General features: G+C 42.9%; 1 long non-coding RNA gene across 4 annotated transcripts; it reads left to right on the top strand.

Moving 5' to 3' along the window:
* Positions 1-3060: 3060 nt before the first annotated feature.
* On the top strand, positions 3061-14476 carry LOC139618637 (uncharacterized). 4 transcript variants are annotated; one of them, XR_011689764.1, is made up of 4 exons: positions 3061-3215; positions 5544-5707; positions 12608-12718; positions 14114-14476. It is a non-coding gene; the product is annotated as an uncharacterized lncRNA (long non-coding RNA). The 4 variants fall into 4 exon arrangements; XR_011689763.1 differs by having other exon boundaries at positions 3064-3219; XR_011689765.1 differs by lacking the exon at positions 3061-3215 and adding an exon at positions 3928-4046.
* The last annotated feature ends 674 nt before the right edge of the window (positions 14477-15150 follow it).

Here is a 15150-nt window from a genome sequence, read left to right as displayed (position 1 = left end):
TGCAAAGACTCGTTCACAGACAAAGACACGTACAGTATCTTATACAACATACTGACCTTATGTCATGTTGGGGTCAGTCCAGAGCTCTAACGTATTGTTACTGTCAGAATGAGGAGGATATGTGGCCTGCAGACATCAGTCCTGGTTAAATAAACCTTTTCCATGTGTGCAGCGCAGGTGTTCGACCTGTTGCTGGACAGAGGCAGGAGCTCTGTGGGCACATCTGGTGGACATGTGAGGAACAGCAGGTCAGAAAAGACACTGCAAGACGAGCAGAATAACAGGGAACACAGAGGGAGAACAGGGTGTGACAGGCAACTGGGACACACTGTACTTTCACATGAACGTGGCACCGCACACAACACACAAAACACAGCATCTGTTGTTCTGGGCTCTGAGTGAGGGTTTTACTAAATGTTAAAACGTCACTATAAATATCTGCTGTTGGTCCAGAAACAAGAAAAAAAAACATTTTTTAGCGAACATGCAAGTGTAATGTGACAAAACAAAATGTGACATAAAAGTTACTGTGTCTAAACAGACACACTGACAACCTGAGGAGAGACCACTGTGAACAGTATGATCCCATACAGACAGACACTGGGGTTAAAGGCTTTGAGCTGATCTGATGAATGGGTTGTTGAATATGTATGTGTTATTATGTCTGGAGCGGTGGACAGGGCAGTTTATGATTTATGATTTATGATGTGGAGAGAAAGAGTAAAAAAAATATAAGAAAGAAAAAACGAAAGACTGGAACATTAATAATTTACAAATAAAATATAAAAAAGATGAGACCAACAAATGTATACATCAAGGTCTTTGACTCACAGTACAAGTGTGCGTTTCATAATATATTCTAACACAAGAAATGTTCTCCACTTTCAAAAGAAAAACAGCACAATAAATAAATATCTGTGTGTTTGTGGGAGTACACAATATAAAATACAGAAATATACAGATGTGTGTCCAATTTTTTCTCTTCATGAAACTTTATTTACATTTGTAAATCTTTACATCTTTAAATCAGTGGAAATTACATATGAACTATCCTCCCTCCATATATATTAAATCAACCACTATCAGTTCCACTCACTGGTTCCTTTATTAGATACACCTGAAGTTCAATGCATCATCATGGTTTTTGGTGACACTGTCTGAAAATGTGTAAATTCAGTCATATGTTCATTAACAGGGTCACAGTTGAAGGTGGGGATTTACTGCACTGTGTTACACTGAGAGGAACACGTCAGCACCATCAGTAGCTGTACAACACCTCAGTGACAGAGTCAGGTCAGTATCATTAACTAAAACTAAGGAAATAACAAAAACTAGAGGTTTTTTCACCTCAGTTTTTGTTAACTGAAATAAATAAAGATAAAAATCTGGCTTTATATTAAAAAAAAGGTAACTAACTGAAACCGTACTGTCTGTTTCCAAACTTAACTAAAATAAACAAAAATAGTTGAGAAAGGGTTAGGGTTAGGGTTAGTTAATTAAGTATTTAGTGTTTTGGGTGGATATAAAATCTATCTATTGTTAATGAACTGTAATGATAGAGCTGCAGCAGCAGGGAGTGGTGCTGAGAAGTCTGTTTCACTGATGAGTGAAAAGAGTTCGATGAGTTTGTCTTTTCTCAGGCTGACTCGTCCTGCGTCTCAGGCTGCATCTTGTTTGGACTGTTGACATTTTATGTACTGTTGCTGCTGTTGCTGTGTCCAGTTGAATTTTTCTGGTTAATGGCACAAACACACAGACTAACACACACATTTTCTAGTTGTCTTTTGTGGATGGTTGATCATCTGTCCTCAGGGAAAACAGTTTTTAAAATGGTTTGATGTTTTGTTGAGTTTCTATTACAAAAGACTTTATCTGACCTTTTTGAATCTTGCCCCATATTACAAAAAAAAAAATAATAATAATTTAAGACACTGGAACTAACAAAAACTAAACTAAACGAACAAACCTGCTTCAAAAGTAATTAAAAATAAACTACATTTGAAAATAAAAAGTCAAAATAAAATAACCTTACAAAAACTGAACAGTCCCTATAAAAATAGACTCTATGGTATAACTGTTTTATTGGATATATACTACATATAAAATGAAATGTGTTATCTGGCAGAGTGATGCGTGTCATTTTGGACCTCGGGAATTTGTCATGCAAAGTCGTGCAGCTGACAAAATGATATGTGTGAGTATAAGTGAGTTTGTTTCAGCCTCAAACAGAAACACGTCTTTCTCCTTTAAAGGACGTTACACACAAACTGTCTGCACATTCTGGAGTAAGCGGCTGCAGCCATTTGTTCAGAAGCCAAGAGGTCACCTGTGCACTGAACATTTCCCATGACACTTTGCTCTGAACACTCGTCCTGCCATTCAATCCACAGCAGCACACATGACACACTGAACATGTGCAAACATGTACTGTGCATGTGCTGCAGGCCTCGCAGCAGTGACCTACAGACTGACTTTGAAGGCTCCTCTGATTTTATCTCCTGGAAGGTGCCACCTCCAGTGCTGGACACACACACACACACACCCACCCACACACATTTTAAAAATCCCCAGTGGTCATCCTCTTGTTGTCAGGAAAACAGGTTTCTGATGCTGGTTTTGTGTTACAAAGATAAACTGAGTGTGTGTGGGTGTGTGTGTGTTTTGGGTGTTTTAACATGTCTATGGTGATAGTTATGCAGAGTCAGCCTGGAGCCTGGGGGGCTTAACTGTTTGCATATGAGTGAGGAGCAGATGAGGGCTGCCTGTGGGGAACACATGAGAACCAGAGGAGCCAGAGTATTTCACTGTGTGATGTTGACCTTGCTACAAAACGCCACAGACACACCTTACATGTAACACGTGCGCAGCTCCTTCCTCCTCTTTAGCTCCGTTTAACCCTCAAACAGGAGCTTCAACTTTTTTTTAGCCTGTTGCTCTTCTGCCTCAAGCTTCCTTCCAACTCTCTCTTCTTATATCCCCTCCCCCCTTTTGTCTGTCAGCCCCGGGCAGTGAATGTATATACCGAGCGCACGCATGCACACACATGCACACAAGACCATAAAGCAGAGCCACACACCCCCTTTCAGAGAGCTCACACTGACCACAGAGCAGTTGCAGCACACTTAAGCCCTGCTTGGCATTTTTCTGGTGGTTCCTGCACACACTGAGACACTTTTCCAGCCGTCACACTCAGGACCAAGACGTCCCATCTGCAGGTAGGTAGGTATTATCAGCATTGTTTGTTGAATTCACTCTCATGTGCTGGGTTTCTGCACAGGAAGCCTCTTGCGTTACTTGAAGTACATGATGTTCCTTTTTGTCCCGGTGCACATGGGCTCACAGCGAGGAGAGGAACTGGCCTCACACTGAAGAATATTTCTACAGGTTTCACAGATTCACTTATGAACTATTTTTTTAATATATAGGATCTTTATGATTTGGACACCATGTACTGTGATGACCAGTGCAATTCTTTGTAATATATTATTGCATATGTATAGTGTTACTTTTACACTTTTAAAAACATATTGTATGCTGTCATTGTGTCATCATTTGTGCCTGACTTCCAGCTTTATCTTTTGTCCTCATGGCAGAGAACTTATGAATATTGGGGGGGGGGGGGTCCTTTTCCGCAAGGCCAGGTGAGCACAGGAGGTTTTTCCATGCAAGGTAGTTAAATGGTTGACATTTTATGCAAATGTAATTTAGGTACTGCACACTTTTTCTTCTTCATGGGATATGAATGAGTGTCCACTGCTACTTTAGGACAGCAGAGGGGGGGTTGTTAATGGGGGGTTGTGCTGGATTTAAAATGAATAAAGAGGAAGGAAACATCCGGTAAAATGTTTGCATCCAAGCAAAAGTTTTGCTTCCACTTCAACTATTCAGCAGTGTGTCTGTGGAGGGGTTTGGAAGCTCAAGCGAATGGTTTCCATTCAGGACTACATTTCCCATAATTCATAGGCTCGTAGCGGTTGTTTTTTTTAAAATATAAGATCAGAACAGGTGCGCGAGGTGACAAAGAGCTGTGGATGCGCGTGGATCAGGTGAGACGCGCGAGGAAAGCTTGGTGATGATTGATGGTTTATTAAAGCAATGATGTTTTTAAAGGAGGGGGGGGGGCGGGGGGTACTGTGGTCCCCGGCTTCTGCAGAGGTTCATGGTCAGAGGAACTTTGCAGAGGAGTGGCAGGGTTTCCGTGGGTCTGTGCGCGGCAGGACCCACGCTTGTGCTGCAGTCAGGCCCTCAGTGTGTTCACAGGCCCAGTCCCCAGAATTACCCAAAGCACACTGTCTCTCTGTGAGGGTTCTTTAGTGGTTTTGCGTTGTTTGACACCGTAAATGGGTTTTCCGTTTTGATTTTGCAACAAATGACAGATTTACAGTTTTTAGATTTCCGGATGATACCCAGACCCTTCAAGCGGTGAAAAAATAGTTACTTTACTGTAAAACTTTTCAGATCAACGGGTTCTGTGGGAGATGGGCTCAGATAGAAAATGCTTCTTCTTCTGCAGCTGTTCGGGTCCAGAATGGAGCTGAACTGATTATGAGAGCGACTGAAAAATAGATATTTTGATGTCATGGGAAAAAAAGCCAAACTGTCTTTTGTTTAGTAAACTGATGGTGAAAATAATGATCAGTTGCAGCGATAGTTGAAACATTTCCTGAGATGATTTGAATTTCTACTAAGTTCTGAATATGACCTTGGAATTTTTTTTTCCGACAAGGACAAATTACTTAATGTTCTCCCTGTGGCTGTTGTATAAATGCAACATGCAGTATAAGTGCTTACTGCTTATAAAAGACGCGCACAAATGGCAAATGCTCTTACACTGTCTTTAGCCCCAAACATTTAGTTACATCACACTCTGACCTCTGAAGAATGGCTGCCATGGGCTGTGATGAAGATGCTGTATCCTCCTGTACAAACCTGCCACTAGGTGGCAGAATTCAATGGGCAGATGATGTTGAAGGACTGGCTGTTATTTTTACTATACTGGCCCAACCACCCTGACACACACACACACACACACACATGCACATATTACATAATTAATTCTCTTCATCACACTGTGCATGGGTTGAGAAATGTATGAATCTGATATGAAGCCAGTGTGAGGTTTTTTTGGTCATTTAGTGTTTGGTGAGCAGAGATTGAAGCTGGTGTTGGTCACATGTCTCGGTGGCTTCAGTTTATCATCTGGTTGTAATCTCTCTTCTTGATGCCTGAGCTGCACGGTTGGGCAGGAAGTCCACTTGGCTTTGGTGCAGTATTGGAAGTATCAACCCGACATCAACAAGGAACCGCTCAACTTCTGTCCTGCCAAACGTGTTCTCCCTCTGAACTTCAGTGTGGGTCACTGCCCCTTCACCCTTGCACCCCCCTCCTCCTGCCCCTGCCCCACTATGTACATACATGTGCCGCCCTCTCACATGTTTATCTCCTCCCACCTCCTCCTGTGCTCCCTCCCCTTTCACCAACTCTCTCTCATCTCCACTGTCTCTCTGTCTCTCGGTCTCTGTTGGTGGCGCTGGGATCCATAGGCGTTCAGAGGACAGTAACAGGACAGGACAGGACAGGACAGGACACGCACCCTCGATACGCACAGCAGCACCACAGACATGTCGGACTCTGAGACCGCCGCTGCCCCCGCTGAGGCCCCCGTCCCTGCTGCCTGTGCCACCATCAAGGCTGACCTGGACAAATGGTAGGTGATGGTGTGCGTGAAAGAAAGACGCCTAAATGTTTGTTCTACCTTTTCTACAACCTTGAAGTGAAGAACAGTTCTTCAGCATGACACCAAACCCATTGAGCATCAGTTGGCGCTTTTGAAATCCTCGGTCCATCTCTGAATGTGTCACAAGTTCTCCCCCCGGCTTCAAGAGTCGCCTTCAAATTTTTACGCTTGGTGAGATGTTGAGCAGCTGAAGACAGTGACATCGTTAGCAAAAACCTAATTAATTGAATCATTTGCGATGTGCTTGACCGCTACCTAACGAGCTCCATAGAAAGTGAGCATCGCCTTCGAGCTCAGAGCCAAAAATTTGCTCAAAATTCAGAGCTGATTTCACTTTGCACGGGTCTGTCAGGGAGGGGGTTGGCGATTAGATGACAGCAGCATCCCAAAATGCGCCATTGCTAAAATGGAGTCTCTTCTGTAGATGCTGTGGTCAGTGCATAAAACCACCAAAAGCAAATCAAGTCTTGCATGTTGAAACGTCCTAGCAGGGAGTAAGGGAGGGGGAAAAGGTTATGAAAACTTGGGGTACGCTATGCAGGGAAGAGTGATTTGGGGGTTAATGATGTGTGGCAGGAGGGTGATGTTTCATTCTCACCCGTACGCATGGATGAAGGCTGGGAATCTGCTTGCGTCACTAGCCTCTCTTTCCCCAGAATACCTTGCGCTGGCTTGTTCCGTTTTGTCCCCGCCATCTCCTTTTGCCTCTTGCTGTGTCAACGGTCAGGGACACCGGCTCAGGGATATTTTTGGGGGTTTCACTGCATCTGTTCACAGCAGGCACACAACAACATGGATGACTGCAATGTGCGTGTAGTTCAGTGAGAAGTGCAATGACATAACACTTTGGTGCACGTGTTCTAGCGGCTGTCGGGCCTTGATAAGGTGTCGGTGGGTGTGTGAGACCTTTAGATAAGACAGGGGTTGAGGTGGAGTAGCGAGGGCTAGTGCAGGACAAGATGTGGATACTTAGTTAATCATGTATACAAGTTTTGTTCAGTGTCTGGGGACTCTTTGAGATGCCTTTCACAGGCTGGATAGTTAGTTTGACATAAATTAAAATCACCCAACTCTGATAAATAACTTGAGCCACTCTTGTGTTCAGTCCTGAGGCAGGCATGGTGTGGAGCCATGCTATTTACTACAGCTGGTTTATGTGCAGGTAAGCCTATACTGGGAGCTCTGGCCAAGGTCGGTGCTCTATAGGGTGTTTTAAAGCGCACTACAATAGGTTTATGATGATAAGACATTCTGTCCTCCTGTCACTCATGTAACATATCATGGTTTCAGGTGATAACTGTGTGTGGGCCATTACATGCAGCTAATGTGAGCTGAACCCGAACCTTTAACCTTGAAAGGCTGAAAGTCAGGTGGCACCAGTACGAGCAAACAGAGCTATACACTATTTGTGTAGCAGCTGTTAATCTGAGGGCCACAGTGGCCCCTCACAGTTTACCTTGATGCTCTGTATCCTTGTCCTTTGACCTTTTATTCTTCGCTACATCATACTATATTTAACCAGAAATAGCATTTTGCAGAATTTGCAGCATTTGCTCCGTAACTGTCGTCTGTGTAAATAAGTAACTGTTTGCTAACAAATTTGCAATATTAGTTGAAAAGATGACGATATGTTGATGTTCAGGACTTGTTTCTGCTGCCCCCAAGAGGCCGGAAACATTACTGCAGGCAAAGAGCAACTCTGACAGAAATGAAGAAGGTAGCCTGCTAAGCTGACATTTTAACTCAAGAGGCTTAACTTGACCATTGACTGCTCAGTTGGAGATTTGGGTGCTTTTCAAACGTTTACTCTTTAGTCCCAACCATTTACCAGAAATTTACCAGATTTCACACAGCTCCTTCCAGAGCCTCAAAAGGCAGTAGAACTCCCCAACAGATGTTGATGTGTACAATCACAGGTTCCCGTGTAAAGGTTTTTAACAGGTTTTGGTCTGATGTGTGAGCTACAAATACCTCGGGTCTGGAGGACCACCTCTCCTCCCAACTATGCAAGTGACCCATGTTGCACATGACCTCTGCCCCAGGTAACCCTTGCTTCCATTTTAAGTAACATTCAAATGAACATCTGTCATCAGCTGTCAAAGGGTCAGGGCAACGATCTGCCGTCCTTAAAGACTGAAGGTGGACATCAGTATGAAAGTAACATGTATGAATATCGTAATGCAGGTTTTGCATATGACCAATAATGTGACGAATGCTCCTATGTATTACCAGGTCCTGACAGGAAGTGTAGAGGCTATCAGAACACACTGTTGGCCCGTCTGGACATTATATTTCATTCCAACTCGGCCACACCTCAGCTGTAGATTCAACATGGCCGGCTCTGTGTAATGAATATCACAATCCCTGTGTATTTATAGACAGCTTTTAAAAGACATGGATAGAGACCGTATGTGCAGGATACCATGACATGTTCCCTGCCATAGATCACGTTACTGCTTCACCTGACACCTGCTCCTTAAAACCCAGCCAGCCAAAGACGCAGCACCCTCACGTTCACATTTAGCCCGGGATGTATGGTGGCGGCCATGTTGGCTTTAGGCCTTCATGTTGTGGTAATAAGCGTCTCTGGATGTTTGCTAGTCAGATTTGATTGTATTTTCACAGTTTTAGGGCAGACTTTTTATGTGATTAATGTGAGGATCTATTTCTTAATCACAGTTTTCTTTTTAAAGAGAAGCAGTAGTTATGACCTTGTCAAGGTCACACCAGTAAAGTTACACAAGTGAAGTATGAGCAACATTTTTAATTTTCTCTATACAGGTGAAAGAGTGCAGTGCAGTGTTTTTCAAATATACTCTCAAATCCAGTTTTATTTTTCTGGACTTGAATGCAGCAACCTGCTTCAAGACACAGACACTGAAACCTAACAATGAATGCACCCCACACACAGGATCCATAGTGCCCATATGAACATATAGCACAGTGCAGTATGTGACTTGTTGAGGTGTTAGTTCAGAGCTAATAATTACCACATGCAATATGTTGCAAACTCCTAAAGCTAATGTGTTGGTTGGGGGGGGAAAGCCTGTGTACTTTGAATCTCTTTCATGAACATTAGCACACACACCCACCCCCCTTTCCTTAGCCCAACACACACACACACACACACACACAGAGTCTGTTACTGATTGCCTGCAGTTGTATGTGCAGACATGCCTGTACATTCTTGCCAGTGGAAACTGTGCTGGTTTTCATTATGGAATTCGGTGACTCGGCAGAAGTCAGTAATGTGAGTGCTGTACTGTTGAGTCAGACTGGGACCAGTCCCCTCCCCTTAACCCCCCCATACTGCACCATTTGTCATGTAACCTCAATATGCTTAATACTAATGAATTCCTTGATCTTCTGTACTTCAACAGATCATTTGTGTGAGGTAAATCTCTATTTGTTTTAAGGAAGCTCAAAGCACCCTGGGATATTTTTAGGCTATTTTTCTTGTGTATCAAGGAATATGGCACACTCAGCCTTAATCACATGATCGTGTGACTAATATTTGGCCTCTACATCATCTTTCCCTGCTGCACCTGCTCAGTGATCTATGGTGCGTTTGTCCCAGAGGACTGACCACAGCTAGCTCAGCCTAAATAATTCATCCCTCATTTCCTGATTATGTCCGAGACGGGAGGAGGATGTCAGTCTTCAACCCAACCTGAGCAGCGATTACTCAGACATGATGACACAGCCTGAAGTTGGTTAGATTGCAAATCGTTCTAGTATTTGATCAGTCACATAGAAGAATTCACTGGAGAATTAAATATTTTACACCATAAACTGAACATTAGAAGCTTTGTTAGATGATATTCTAATGATTGTATTAAAATTTAATGAGTATATTAAGTCTGAATTGGCCCAAATGTTCAGTTGAGACCTCCTGTGGTTCCTATGACAACCCGCTGTGCCCCATGACCCTGTAATTTGACCTGTTTCAGAGTCGTGCTTTCTCTCAAGACACTGTGTGGTGGCTGCAGTAGTAGTGATGTCATTGGTCCTCTCCCTTCACTGCCTGGACATGTGACTGCCCTCCTCTGATGCTTTCCGTAATCCCCCTGTTTGCATGAGTTGTACGCAAAACATATCAGGATTGTGTAGAATTTAAAAACAGATCAGAAAGAAACTTTTGTATAGTCAACTAATGAAGGTTCATGATATGGCCTTTAAAATTAAGGGTGTATTTTAACAGAGGATGAAACAGGCCATGCTTTTATTTTGATAAACTACAATAAGCTCAATTAACTCCATCCACCACAGTTCAGTCAGAGATTGAAAAGTACATATGTGTGCATGTTGCAGTGGTGCAGTGGCAGCATCAGTCTGACAACTCACCCTCAGGGTTGGACACCCTGCTGTACTGATGTTGGGCCATCAGTGCACAAGCACTCAATGACTCTGTCTAAGCACATACACACTCCCACACACCATTAGAAATGCACACTCGCAATGACACAAACTCCTTTTTCCTCACACACACCCTCACAAAGCAACACATGCGCTCCACTCCATCATTCCTGTCGAAGTAAAGTGCCGAGTGATAATCTGCCGCAGCCAGCTGTGTGTTACATCACCAACAGGCACCCGGCCACAGGGCAAAGAGATAATGCAGCAGAGATGTCCCGTGTAGCTCAACTTGAATATTAAAATGGTTTTGACACTGTTATGTGATGGTGAGGGTTTCCACGCTTTTAGATTTGCAGAGTAGACTTTATTCCACTCTGTGTGTTTGAGTGATCGCACAAGGCTGAAAGGCGACCATTTACCTTACTATGGGCTCCAGCTGTTTATTCATCATTTCACGAACTCGATATTCCTGGAGTCCTGTCCTCTCTGAGGTTGGAAGGCTGCCATTGGAGACTTTAGGGAGCCACTGCTCCCTTAAAGTAAATATGAAGCTACAGCCAGCATCCAGTTTGCTTAGCTATACATAAAGACGGCACATAGAGCCTCAGGTGCTGGTAGGTTGGTTCTCTGACGTTTGGACAGAGCCACGCTAACTGTTTCACCCATTTCCGGTCTTTATGGCAAGATGAACGTCTCCTGGCTCCAGCTTCATGTTTAGCACACATTCACGGGCGGTAATGATCTTCTCAGCTAACTCGGCAAGAAAGCAAATTATAATATTTCCAAAATATATAAACTGTTCCTTTTTAAAGTGGTAATCTTTAGAGGGGAACTCGACAGATTTTACACATCAAAGTTTTACAGGTTTGGGGAGTTTGACGGCAAATGTGAAGGGAGCTAGCCGCTGCTAGCATAACACACCCGAATATCCAGCCGATTTGTGGTCACATTGCATTGTGGGTAATATAAGCAACAGGCGTCGACAGAAATGAATTTGTGGAATAATAAAGAACTGACTATAGCTGTGTCTCAATTTAGAGGCCAAATCCTTCGGAGGCTGCATTTGAAGACCTAGTGCGTCACAGTGGCATGACAAGGCTGTCCCATTTCAAAGGCTCCTTCAAATGTGTCCTTTGTTTCCTGGGCAACAAAATATCTAACAGGTGGATGCTTTGCACCAGTGGTGAATTACTTTTCAAAATGAAACAATGGCATACTCCACAAATCAAACAGCAGCAGAGGATCAAAAGGAAATCCTCCGTAGACCAGATCATCTCATTTCGGTTGAGCCTTGTAGCATTTATGTGGTATTCGGAGGCCATGTGAAGGATGCGGCTCCTAAATTGGAACACAACTTAAATTTTCTGGTTCTGCTGTATCGAGCTGGTGCTTTTTTGTTGTTGTGTCGATGGAGTACTGTTATGATTTTGTGTTCCTGTGCCTCTTTCACAATAAAGCTACACTGTGTTGTGTCAGTTGAACCTTCAATGTGAAGCAGTAGGAAATGCTCCGTTTGCATTAGCTGCAACTTTATACAGCTTTTGATACAGCTGTAGATGAACAGCTGATGCGCTGATATCAAATGAGATAAAATTACAAGTAGCAACACTGGATTCTTTTAATCCCTCCTGGTATGCCATTTGAATCCCACACAGGGCTCTGCTACTAACAAGGATTACAAAATGTTCATAACCTGAATGGCTTTTGGTGTGAATAAAACAAAAGAAAGCCAAATTGTGTTATCAGCCCTGGCCTTTTAAATTAATATCTGTAAATATTGGATAAATAGCAAAACTGTTTGATGGCTGAATTTGATGGATGCTATTTAGGAGACTGCTGTCCTGCTCTTTGATGGGTTGAGGAGAGATTGGAGAGAAACTGAACAGAGGGATGTTCAGATGTCATGGAGGAGGAGCCAGGAGATGGGTTTACATTCATGTCACAATAAATCCCTCCTCCTGTGGGCTCAGCCTCCTACCTCCGTGTCTTGTCATCTCTGCATTATCACGCAACCACCCTCCTTCTCTGGTGTCCTATCAAACAGATGGGTTCATCCACATGGCTCTCTGTATCCCTGGCTCCTCCCTTTGCCCCCTCCCTCTCTTTCGCTCCATCACCCTAATGCACTGTGGCAGTGTCGGCTGCTACGTTTGGTCCTGCATGGGAGCCTACAATAATCTCTCAGCCTGAATTCTCTTTCACTTCCATCCCCTTTTGTCTCATCCCTCATTCTTGTTTTTTTGTCTTTGTAATAATGTTATTGACATAAGTCACATTTACTTTTCATTTGTCAATAAGATTAGTTGGACAGGGACATAGTTGAAACCACTCCTGCTGACGAAAGCCAGCCTAAACCCCAACACTGCTTTTTCTAATTTCTACTCCAAGTCATGTGCCATTTATGGGAAAAAGTGATATTGCAATGCAACAACTGTTTGTGAAATGAAATGCTGTTGTTGAAATGTGGATCATCTCGACTACGATCTGTCTCATTGCTGTTCATTATTCTTCCAGTGTGGCAGAGAAGGGAGCCGAGGGCTGCAAAGACCTGATGGAGGCCTTCGCTGCTTGTGTGAAGAGTGCAGCTGAGGGGACGTCATGAGGAGTTGTCCTCTAACCTCAAATGTAAGGATGTCATATAATTTGGTGACTCGTTCTTAGTCAGCGATTACTGGGGGTGGGGGTAATTATTTCTCCAACATATCTTCAAAAAGTCATATTTGCAGCAGAAATTTGTCAACACAGTGAAGTCTTGACATATAATAGGCATTTTTCACAGAAGCCATTTTGACAAAATATGTAAATGATGAAATGAATGAATTCCATTTAGCTGCTTCAGGATCTGTCACGTCTGACTGGGTGTTTTCAGCCTATTCTTAAAGGTCCCATATTTTACAATTTTCCTGTGTTTTATTTGAAGTGTTGATATCCATCAGAGGATATATTTGTGGTTTTAAGAACCAAACACCAACTCAATGATTACATCTTCTCTCTGGAGCTCTAGCATCAACAGGTCAGGGAGCCAATCAGAAGAGAGGCTCTGAGCCTCTTCTGGCCTGACTGTTTTCTGAGTGATCCAATAAAAATATAGCAGATTTCATGTAAACACTCAGTGAAACTAAATCCTTCAAGGCTGGATGGTGGGTCCTGGTGGGCGGGGCTTGGGGAATGGCTGAAAGCAGTGACTGCTTTGTTGTGACATCACAAAGTTCCAGAAGTCCTGACGGCTCATTTTAAGGCTCAGTTTCTGAATACAGGCTGTGTGCATTTCTCTGTGGACTGAGGCTTTGATACCTTCACAGTATTAATGTAGAACCTAGACCTGCTTTATGATCAAAAAAGACATCAAAATCTCACTTAATACAATATGGGACCTTTAAAAGGGTTAGTACTTCCAAATTACAAGCTAACAAGCAAATAAATAAATACTAAGCAAGGCTTGCCCATTAGCCACGTGGATAGTTTTGGTTTAGTTTGTCCAGGTTTTGAGATATTTGTCTCTGCAAGAAGTAGCTCCATTAAAAACGGTTAGAAACGTCTTCTCATAATCCAGAGTAGAAGAGTTGAGAAATTATTTGCACTAGTGTCAGCTGCATGTAGCCAAAGTCAGAAGTCCCTTTTCAAATAAGACTAAAAGTACTTTTTGTAATGTTTCCACAGTGTCGCCTTTTGCATGTAGAATAAATTGATTTTTGCATCTGCTCTTCTACGTTTATGCAAAGAGATGTTTCCATTGGGTTGCTCCAGTGTTATTTCCCAATGCTTTGAGTTCCTCAAATTGAAAGTCCTGTCACCTTAGTTATATAAGTAAAACCAAAACTGTCTGCATGGCTTTACCACAACTGTTAAGTAAGAATTTTTTTTTTTGTTCATAATTTTATTTGCTAGACTAAACATCTACAGCCAAGCTAAAGGCTTTGAGACCTAATTAACTCTTGGAATTAACATGTGACCTCTAAACGGGGTCTTACTGTGCATTTTCCCCTGCCTTCCATCTCACCTCTCTTTCCTCTCTTCCAGGTCCACTGCACTGAGTCCTCCAAGTTCCCAGCATTCCCTTCTGCACACCAGCACTGGACTGAATGATGACAACAGCAAAGATGATGATGATCATGGCGTGACAAACACTGCGTTGACTCGGGCTGAGTTAGGGATCTGGCAGCAGTAACCACAGTTTCCTCCCCTTGTCCTTTCCCCCCTGTTATAGGCTTATCTGGTGTCCCTCAGTCTTACCGCCATTCCCCCTTTCCCTCTATGGCTGACATACAGTTCATCGACTTGTAGACAACTCCAGAGAGCCGATGGGCTGTAATGTAAACTGTCGACTTGAAATGAATACTTATAAATGGAAATAAAAGTATCAAATAATTGGTTTAAAAACAATCGTGATTTATTTATTTATTTATTTATTTAGGCCTTATTTGTTTCACCATTTTGTGGGCCTGCTTTCTTGTAAAGTGGATGGGTGACAGCTGAACATATTCATAGTCTCACCTTTCATGTCTGAACCATTTGTGTTTGGGAGTGTGGATATGTTTACTCCCATGAAAAATTGACCAAATGAAAACAATTCACTATTTTTTTTTCTTAACCTTTTATTTCTCTCAGTAGCATTTGCTTGCTAATAAAGCCAATGTTAGCATTAGCAGCTGTTTACTGACCAGTCTAGAAACATGAGTTAAGCATCAAACTTCATTCCTTTTCTCGCCAAGACTTGTCTCCAGCAGTGGAAAGTAACACCAATGTTGACTCTTGTGTCTATCACACCTTTTCCTCTGCGTCAGTTAGCACGCTAACCAGCTAGCCTCAGCCCAGCTTGTCACCTTCCGATGGCGACTCACTGAGGCCTCCAGTCTGCGTTGCTCAGAGGACGTATTGCAACCTTATGTCTTGTACATGCAACGGTGCTCTTGTCAAGCAACAATCACCATCTGCTCCTGACAAGAAACAACATTCAGCAGCGGAGGAAACATACAAATAGCCCACTGAAGGGCTGTGAATATAAGCCAAAGTCAATTATGCTGTGTAAATTATTAGTCTAAGTACTGGATAACTCG

Source organism: Trachinotus anak, unplaced genomic scaffold (assembly GCF_046630095.1).
Source record: "Trachinotus anak isolate AG129_WGS33_773 ecotype Australia unplaced genomic scaffold, CSIRO_AGI_Tana_v1 ptg000003l, whole genome shotgun sequence".
NCBI lineage: Eukaryota > Metazoa > Chordata > Actinopteri > Carangiformes > Carangidae > Trachinotus > Trachinotus anak.
The sequence above is the reverse complement of the archived record's forward strand: the minus strand, read 5'-3'. Positions and strand labels throughout refer to the sequence as shown.